Raw genomic sequence first — 9,256 nt, forward strand, 5'->3', positions numbered from 1 at the left:
CAAATATTAATTAAGTATGGACTATGGGCCAGGGATTTTTTGGTGCTAGGGATAAAACAAGCATAAAGATGTTACCAGGGACAGGACAAGCCTGAAAAGATGAAGAAACAATAACAAAAAGTATATGTACCACAAAATATGAGTGTTATTAATAAATGGCTTTTACCAAACACACTTATCTTCTATTTGACAAGTAAAGTATTAAATCCTAAGAGCAGAGGTCGGCCTAACTACCCCCTTCCTAGATCTATGGTTTTTAAATTGCTTGCAATAGGATCATTTGTTTCAACAGTCTCATGTGCAATTCCAACAGATCAAACAAACGAAAATGATCTCTCTGTTGAAGGATTTGTAGGTGTCCCGTAGCCCTCCCTAGACTGCCTTCCCTCAAAAGTCTGCACCCTGTTTTGTAGTGATGTTAATTTCTTAGTTTTGATCATTGTTCCATGGTTGTCTAAAATGTGAACATTAGCAGAAGCTAGGTGAAAGATAAATGGGAACTCTTTGTACAGTCATCCCTCTGTCTCCACAGGTTCCACATCTGAGGACTCAACCAAACACAAGTAGAAAAAGTTTGGAGGAAAAAAGTTACATTGTTGCTGATATATACTATGTAGTTAGACCTATGATGGTTGTGTCTGTACGGAACATGTACATACATTTTTTTCTAGTCTTTATGTCTAACACATTATAATATAACACCTACTTACATAGCATTTACATTATCATTAGGTATCATAAGTAATACAGAAATGATTTAAACTGCACAGGAGGGTGTGAATAGGTTCTGTGCAGATACTAAGCCATTCATATATGGGACTTGAGCATCCGTGGATTTTGGTATCTGCAGGTGGTCCTAGAACCAATCCCCTGTGGATACCAAGGGATGACTGTACTAGTTTTGCAACTCTAAGTCTAAAATTATTTCAACCTAAGGATCTGAAAGAAAAAAACCCTTCTACCACCACTCCCAACAGCCCACTTAGGGTGCTGGGACGGGGATGCATTATGTGAGGCCATTAGTCCTGCCCGTCAGCCTTGCCTTGGTGGCTTAGCCTACTTATACGAGGCCTTTGGGAAAGGGCATCCCTTTCTGGGTAGCCCGTCCTGGCTTTTCACACCCTCAATACCAGAAAATTCTTCCTTATGACTCTTTAAACCTTCCATGCTCTGGGGAAAAAAATCCACATTTTCTAGTGTTGTCATCAACAGAGAATGAAATTGCCTTCTACAAAATAATACTTTATGATACATTTACAAACCACGTATTTTCCATCAACTTGCTTTCTACAACTTAAGAGCAGTGCCTTCGCCTTTTCTCACAGGTCTTCTTTTTCCATTTTTGAATCATTCAGGGGACTTTCCACTTTTAAGTTCCATTTGACTTTGTTAAGTTATGGTGTCCAGAGCTTACCACCGGACTTTTAAAACTAAATTAATTAAATGAATAGAAATAAAATTAAAAGAGGAGCCAGGCAGTGTCAAATACCTTGGGTGAGAGGAGTGTATTATTACTCAGACTTTACAGACAATATTCCTATGTAGATATTATTGCCATAACAGCCTTACTACATCGCCAGATTTTGTTTTTTCTTACACAGTTTTTCAGCACTGCCTATGGCAATTGCTAAGCCAAGTGCCCCAGGCGTTTGCTCCTAACCAATGAAGAGCCAGACTGGGAACTTCAACGTCTAGCCAGTCACAACTGCCAAAAAGGCTCTCTCCCTGAGAGACATGCTCCCTGAATTATATAAAGTAGAAATTCATTCTGATGAGATCGGGTGCATTCAGGGTGGTATGGCTGTAGACTAGAAATTTATTCTGGAAGCATTCACCTGATACCACTAAACAATAAGGTAAGTAAACCGACTGAGTGTGTAACCTTGTTTGCTGAACTCTCCACGCTTTAGCTGCCTGCCTGAAGAAGTGAGGATAAGCGTGTTTACCAACTTGGCACGGGTGTTGCAAGAGTTGATTAATGCTTCTAAGTGACCATCTCATCACAGGCTCTATGGCTACACCACCCAAGCCACCACAGGCTGCAGAATGCTTGGGTCCCTAAAAAGCGCTCCCTTGAAGCTCGGCACAGTGACTGTAGGGGACTTGCTGTGGCCCATCTCTAGTGTGTGATGCAACCGTACTTTCAGACATGCACACTGAGTGCCAGTAAGGCTATCACCAAAGCTGAAAAGCAGTTTTTCTAATGCTGCAGGCTCATGCACAAGACACCAAAATAGCACTAGAAATACTATACCCATATTGCTTTATCCTAGACATCTGACACTTGTAAAGCTGATGCCAAATTTCTTGTCACATATGTGTCTGGAAGCCTTCGTGCTGAGAGGCATTTCTTATCTTCTGACATTTCAGAGAGAGCTGCATGAAGCTAGGAAAGCACAGACCCTCCTTCAAAAAGGCATGCGGCAAATGCAAGTGTTCTTTCTAGGTGACCTCCACGGCCCTCACTGGAGAAGATCCAAGACACCCGCCAGCACATCTGTAATCCTTAGGATGTTTCAAATGTTTGAATGTGCTGCTTCCAGTGAGTAAGTGCTGAACAGCCTAGCTCTCCAAGGTCATCTGGAAATGATATGCCCATTAGCCAAATGAGGAAATGCTACTGCAGGCAAACCAACCATAAGATCAAACGATCCTCGGGGGTGCAGGGGCCCAAATATTCTGTCTCTGGTGACACAGGCCCCATCTAGCTATTAAAACCAGGCTTCAGTTGACTCTAATTACTATTTTGACACAGTCCCCCAAGCAGAAGCTGGCTAGGATTTTTGTCCATAATGCATCAGTAGATAATTTCTAGTGATTCCCTTCTTTTCTGATCTTGCCTACATAACCTGCCTGACAGAGTAGGAACCATGCAGACTCCATCCCCAGCCACCAAGGAACAGGGGTTTCCAGTAGGAGAGTCCCCAAAGCAGCACATTACATTATAACATTCTATAAAATTATAGAATAACCTGGTTTTACATGCAAATTCCTGGGCCCTGTTCCAGATCCTTCAATCAGGACCTCCGGCAAATGAGATCCTAGAATTCCCATTTTTAACACATCCCCGAAATGACCTTTTATCAAGTTTTTATTTTCTCCAGATACATTTTCTACACACTTAATGTTTTAAAAGCCTGACAGAATTTTCAAGTAACTTAGAACACAAACCCTCAGCTTGTAGGGGGTGTTTCTGGCCACGGGCCTATACTTAGTGGCCATGGAGTCACCTACTATAAACTCGCCTGCAAGCAAACCCCGGCTGCACTCGGGGGAGGGGACGCACGGCATGCCCCCTCCCTTCTGCGCGCCTCGCTGTCCGTGCCCCTCGTTTGGAAGAGTGAGCACTGCCATATGATGCTTCTGGCATCCGTTCCCCTGCAGCACTGAACTTTCTGTGTTAGTTTTCCGTTGCTGCTATAACAGATGACCAGAAACATGGCACAAATTTATCATCTTACAGTTTGGTAGGTTAGAGTTCCAATGTAGGTTTATGGGGCTAAAATCAAGCTGTGAGCAGGGTTGCTTCCTTTTTGGAGGTTCTAGGGGAGAATCCATTCTTTTGCCCTTTCCAGCTTCCACAGGCCGCCCACAATTCTCAGCTGGTGGCCTCTTCCTCCCTCTTCAAAGCCAGGAACACAGCATCTCTCTGACTACACTTCACATTTCCTTCCGACTCACCTCTTCCGCCTCCTCCTTTCACTTGGAAGGACTCATGATTCACTGGGGCCACTCAGGTAATATTCCCATCTCAAGGTTCTTAGCCTGTGATTAAATCTGCAAAGTCCTTTTTGCCATGTACAGTCACATTTCATAGGTCCCAGGGGTTAAGGCAGGGACACCTTTAGGGGGCCATTGCTGTGCACACCATACTTTTCATACATAATACAAAGGATGTCTTCATTTGGGTTCTCCCAAAGGCAAACCTGAGACCAGGATTTGAGTACAAGTGCCAGAAAGCCAAGGAGTGGAGTAGGGAACTCACGCAGCAAGGGAGGAAACGAGGCAGTGAGTTCCGGAGCAGGTCGCCACCACAGGCAATGGGCTGGACTCTTCCGAGGACCGGGGAGAACACACCTCCGAATAGGCTTGCCACGGGGCAAATGGACGGGGCATTTATCTCCTAATCCCCATCAATTATAAGTTAGGGTCACATAGCTCCCTGGCACGTCCAGCTTCCTGCCTCCCTGACTGTGGAAGAGATCCATAGCTAGAGAATGGCCTTGGCTGAAACCCACAGGAGGCCACAAGCTTGTTCCATCTGAGGGGCCTCCAGAGTAGGCCAAGGGGATAATAGCATCTGAATGAAGGGGCATGATTTTTCAGGGAAGTGTGGCATTATGTATCAAAAGCTTAAATGCACATATCCTTTGACCCAGCAATTCTACCTCCAGGGAATTTATGGTAATATGCAATGATTGTTTATAGTATTTTAAAGAATTGAAAACAATTTAAATTTCCATTAATAGGGGGTTAAGTACATAAAGTATAGTGATACAATTGAATACTCTGCTATAATTAAATATAATGATGTCCATCTACATTTACTGATAAAGAAACCAGCTCCTGACATATTCTGAGTGAAAGAAAAAGCAGGTTATAGTTAGTGAGTATATTATAAATCCATTTATATATAATTATGTATGTATAATATGTGTGTGTATACACACAGCAAGATGGCTGGAAGGATGTTCATCAAAATTAACAGTTTCTAGGAAACAGAATTTCTCATCCTTCATATTTTCTCCTTCATACTTCTATATACTACAAAAACATTTGACAATAAGCAATGTATTATTTATTATTTATCCAGTATTAATCTATTACAAAGGTATTTTCCATTTTAAAAAAAAAGATTTACAGTTTGTCCTAAAAGCTAAGCTCCCTTTTAGGTCTAATATAATAATGTTCAATGTGCTTATATATACTTCTGCAGTTTAAAACTGCATGAAGCCAGGGACCAGGCATTATACAGAATACTTAGGGCACGGTTTGAACCCAGAAGGTGCTTAATAAATATTTACTCTTTAATTGGCTTTCATCAGTATGAAATTCAGTAAAACAACACACAGAACAAACTGGGGCACAGTGAAATTTTCACACTGCATGGAGGCGGCCCCTGGGAAGCGAGAGGCCTGCAGTGGCCTTATCAGGCAGGGGCCAGCTGCAGCAGACAAGGGCAGGCCTGTCACTGCGCGGACACACCCACGCCACCCCAGACATGCCTTCGGGAGGCCTACTCCCTTCAAGTAGAAGTGAAAAACAGTGGGAAGACAGCCTTACAATTTTATAGCACAAATGGGGCAAGCAGAATCTGCGTCCATCTGTGAGACAGTGATTCAACAATCTGTCCCCTGAAAGTCTAGGTCTCCCTCAGAATCATGCACTTCCAGGTGTGCATGGTGGCAGAGAGGAACAGGTGGGAGGAGGGGGAACGGTGTGCCCACAGGGAAACAGGAGTGACAGTTAAGTGGGAAACTTCACAGTCCTCCCTCTAGAACCCATGACCCCCTCTGACATCAAAATGAAATTTTTTTTCACCTGTCCAGTCTCTTCTTGGACTCTCCTTTTTGCCTCAAATCTAAATAATGAGCAGATAGAGAGAAAATAGAAAAATGGACAAATCCTAGTTGATTATATATTAAAGAGCTGAGAGAGGTGGCAAGAGGTGGAAGGAGAATCATGTGAAATGGATGCCAGGGAGGTTTCCAGGATTGGGAGGTGTCAGCTGGAGATGCAGAGCTTTGGGGAGCGCCTGACGTCCATGTGGAAGGGGACGAGGATGACAGTGAGGTACGGAGATTTTAAGAGGCTTTTTCTGTATTAAGAATGCATATCCCAGGCCTGACGGGTGTGGCTCAGTGGATTGTGTGGTGTTCTGCAAACCAAAAGGTTGCCAGTTAAATTCCTGGTCAGGGCACATACCTGGGTTGGGCTTCAAGTCCCCAGTTGGGGGCATGCGAGAAGCAACCAATCGATTTTTCTCCCTGTCTGTCTCCCTCTCTTCCCCTCTCTCTAAAAATAAAGAAATAAAATCTTAAAAAAGAAAAAAAAGAATGAATACCCCATACTAAAATCTACTGAATTGTAGGCTTTAAGTGGGTGCATTGTCTGGTATGTGAGATGTATCTCAATAAAGGTATTTTTTCTTGGTTAAAAGTATACTCTCCAGAAAAAAATGCAAACCCCAGTTTGGCAGTTTATTGAGAAACTAAAATAATATGTTAAGAACTCTAATTACTTCTTGGGTACCACCACACAATTTCTTTGAATTCATTCTCACACAGACTGAGCCATGAGGAACTTAAATCGTTTGAGTTATGACAGATTAGATAAAACATCCTTAAAGAGCTTCTAGTCCAAGCTCTCATTTCAAAGGCGAGGAAAGGAAGCTGGGAAGGTTAAGTCAATTTTCACTGCGATGCAATAGTAAAGCTGGGGACTTTGGAGATCTGGATCCAGGTCTTTAGGAAACTACCACCAGACTCCCATTCAACGCTCTTCCAGCTATTGTTTACAGAAAGAAACAATTCAAGGATAAACATAATTGGAAGACATAGTTACTGTGCTCGGTCCAGTTTTTCTAGCCTTTAAGAACAAATCAGTTCAACTGGCATCAGTCCAATCAGTTGTGCGCCACTGCCCAGCGAAGAGCCTAGGCCGTGGCAATTCAGCCTTTCAGAGCCTGGAGAATAAACAGTTGTTACAATGACAGTGTTGCCCTCACCCCCTCTTAAAGAGCAACAGGAAAGTACCAATAGCTACCATTTATTGGGCACTTGTTTACGCATCAATTTGGGCAGGGCAGTCAGAGCCCTGTGATGTTGAAAATGGAGAGCTCAATTTTTAAATAAGAATTTTAATACTGCTAGTTGTCACTAATGTAAATAACACCGACCTGTGCATCACATCAGAAATGTATGAAGTTAATTATGGGATCGTGTCTCTGATGCTCTCCGGGTGCCAGTCTGGACACTGTACATGTGTCATCTCTCTTAATCCCCATAGTAATTCTATTACATGGGTATTAATCACCCGCCAGTTTGTAAATCTAAAAAAGTAACAACATGATGGGAGCAGGGCCAAACTAGTAAGAGACAAGTTCTGATGTCAATACAATATCTTAGGGCTCAAAGACGGTAGTTTTCATGAGGTGATTTAAGGCTGTCCCAAGAGTCCCCTTTTATCCCAAAAGACTCACCCTGGTGCCTGTCATTCCATCATTAGCTTCATTAACTTGTGACTTAATTGCCTTAATAGTCACCTATGAAATTAAAAAATAACTTAAGCATTGGTCAGAGTAAGCAATGCTATGCCATTTGCTTACTCTGGAGTCTCAGTGGCCTGACATGACAAAAGCATGTCTTGCTCATGCAAAGTCTGATGCAGGTATTTGGAGTCCTCTCAGGACACCCCGGGTGAGACAAGGAGAGCGTGGAAGACGGCGCAGGATGTTTTAGATCCACAGCAGGCGGGTCCTGCAGGCCTACAAGTGGAGCACATCCTTTCCATCCACGACCTGCCGGCCAGCCTGCCCTACAGGAGGCTGGGAGATGCTGGGAAGCAGAGGGGTGGGGAAGACTACCATGCCTGCCACACTCCTAAAAGAAATACAGCTTTGGTTTTTAGCTGTCAGCACATTAGTTAACTAATGAAAGTTAGTAACAGTAGATGCAAGTAAGTATGTAAGGAGTCTCTTCTTCAGGACAGGACCAGAAAGGAAGAGGGACAGTTAAAGAGACAAATGTACATACTTGACAATTTTGCTGGATTTTGCCTGACCTCAAAGATCTGTCTACTAATCCTCACTGTCTCTCCAGCTCATTGTTCATGCTTCTGAAGGCTTCGGTTGTGCGATAAATTAGATCTTACGTTGTGCAAGCATAAGTTCTCAGAAATATCACAAGTAAAGCTGTTTGTTCATTTACTTCACAGAGGCAAATAAGTACTTTGGGAGACACAACTAAATAAATAAATATTTTCCTGACAATTTGACTGTAACAGAGCTCAATAAATTGACATATTTTTCCTATTAATTTCTACCATAAAACTCAACAACAAAACAATGAATTGGCCCCAAAAGGTAACAATAAATCAAGTTTAAGGATGCATAAAAATTTTAAATCATAAAGAAAAAATATAATTAAAACATTAATAATAACTACTAATGCATGACCCAATTAAGCCAGAAACCTGGCTTGAAAACTTAGTCAGTCTAGTCACCAACTGCATTTGATTTTATCTCCAAAATGTCTCTATCAAGTTCACCATCTTCCCTTCATTCCTTTATCCCTATTGTCCCTGCCTCAAACTTTCTCACCTGGAAAATCACATCACCTGGAAAATCACATCACCTCCGAGATGATCTCCCTGAATTTAGCCTTGCTCACTCCTTCAAGCCCACCCCAGGCAGCAGTGAACTTGAAACTGCAGGATGCAAGAGAATCATCTGGAAGATCATTGAATGTGCCGATTCCCATGTTTTCCCCTGGCTACCTAGAATTTTCTTGTGCACTGCCTTCCTAATAAGCCAGCATTTACCTTCAAAGCTGAGCTTGGTGAGTCATTTCCATTAATAATTTCCTCTACGGTGCCACCATTGACAGAGTTAATGTGGTATACTCTCTTCTCTTCCCCTGACTGCTCCTGACCTTCGTACATACTTCTATGGCTTTTCCTCCCATTCTCTGTCTGTTCTTCATCTCATGTCCTTGTTGCATCTCTGTGCCTCGCATGCAGAAGGCACTACACAGACATTGTTGAACTACAGGTAAACAGAAAAACTGAGCTCCTTAGGGGACAGCAACAATAAAGATTCCCCTTTGGATTATCTGGTCCTTTCAGTTAAATATTTTAGCTCAGTTTAGTTTATAGCATTTTCTTTTTCCTATTTATTCAAATTAATTCTAAGAACACTTTTTAAAGCCTACTATGCATGTCATTGTATTGTACAATAGTGCTTCTTAAAATCCTATGTTTAATACTCTGGTTTCTCTTCAGATCGTATAAATATTTCACCTTTTAAAATCCTATGTTTATGTGCTAAAATCTATAGATATTGGCTTTCTTTGTCTTTTATTCTCTTATTTAACTAACAGTTTCTGTCCCAGTTAGGTAAGCTGTTAGTGCTTTGAAGGTTGTCTGATATCTTTTGAGATACTTTATAGTAGTAATGAATGTTTCTTTTCCAAGAGAGCTGATTTTTCCTTCCAAACAAAATAGTATCAGATAATGTTAAAATGATTCCCATACATTT

The sequence above is a fragment of the Pteronotus mesoamericanus genome, unplaced genomic scaffold, assembly GCF_021234165.1.
Source record: "Pteronotus mesoamericanus isolate MK-2021 breed Mesoamerican mustached bat unplaced genomic scaffold, CSHL_Meso_final contig_163, whole genome shotgun sequence".
NCBI classification, from domain to species: Eukaryota; Metazoa; Chordata; class Mammalia; order Chiroptera; family Mormoopidae; genus Pteronotus; species Pteronotus mesoamericanus.